General features: G+C 66.7%; 1 protein-coding gene across 2 annotated transcripts in view; it reads right to left on the bottom strand.

Annotated features, from left to right (window-relative positions):
• Tmem250 (transmembrane protein 250) overlaps positions 1-566 on the bottom strand; it is a 4,269-nt gene extending 3,703 nt beyond the window's left edge. For both annotated transcript variants that reach the window (XM_010608883.2, XM_010608881.2), the window contains exon 1: positions 372-566. The gene's annotated coding sequence lies outside the window, so the exon portion shown is untranslated. The remainder of the gene's footprint in view (positions 1-371) is intronic.
• Positions 567-658: the final 92 nt, after the last annotated feature.

Consider the following 658-nt stretch of genomic DNA (forward strand, 5'->3'; position numbering starts at 1 on the left):
GCACCCGGGTTTGGGCCTGCGGGAGCCCATGTCCCCCAGGTTTCCGAAAGCGGGGCGGCCGCATGCTGCTCAGGGTTCGGAGTGAGCGCGCGCCCCTCAGGCACCCCGGGCTGGGGCCGGTCTGAAGAGTGCTCTCAGGGCCTACTGCCAGAGGCGTTTGGCCCAGAGTGGGAGCCGTAGCGCCGTCCTTCGGCGGCCACCGTAGGAGAGCTTCTCCCCTCCCTCTCTCGCGCTCGCTCTCGCTCGCTCGCTCGCTCCCTCTCTCTCTCTCTCTCTCTCTCTCTCTCTCGCGCGCACACACACATTCTCTCTCTCTCCTCTCTCCCGCTTCACTCACTCACTCCCCTCCTGCGCTCCACCGCGGAGCCTACCCGCGCCTGTCTCAGGCCCGCACGGAGCGTCCCAGAACTCGACGCTGCTGTGGGGACGCGTGCGCGCTCCTCAAGCGTCCGGTGACGTCACTGCCCAAGGACTTCGCCGGCTGTCCGGTTTATTCTATGCCGGCGCAGTACAGGGCACGCGCGACTTGGGCCAGGCCGCTCTTCTGCGCACGCGTCACCGAAAAAAAATTTTTTTCCACTGCTACGGCAGTGCGCATGCGCGTCCATGAGGCGGGCCGGGGGTTTCCTCTGCCTGAGACGGGCTCTGGTTCCCAGGC

This window comes from Fukomys damarensis, unplaced genomic scaffold (genome assembly GCF_012274545.1).
Source record: "Fukomys damarensis isolate Sample0158 unplaced genomic scaffold, DMR_v1.0_HiC HiC_scaffold_36, whole genome shotgun sequence".
NCBI lineage: Eukaryota > Metazoa > Chordata > Mammalia > Rodentia > Bathyergidae > Fukomys > Fukomys damarensis.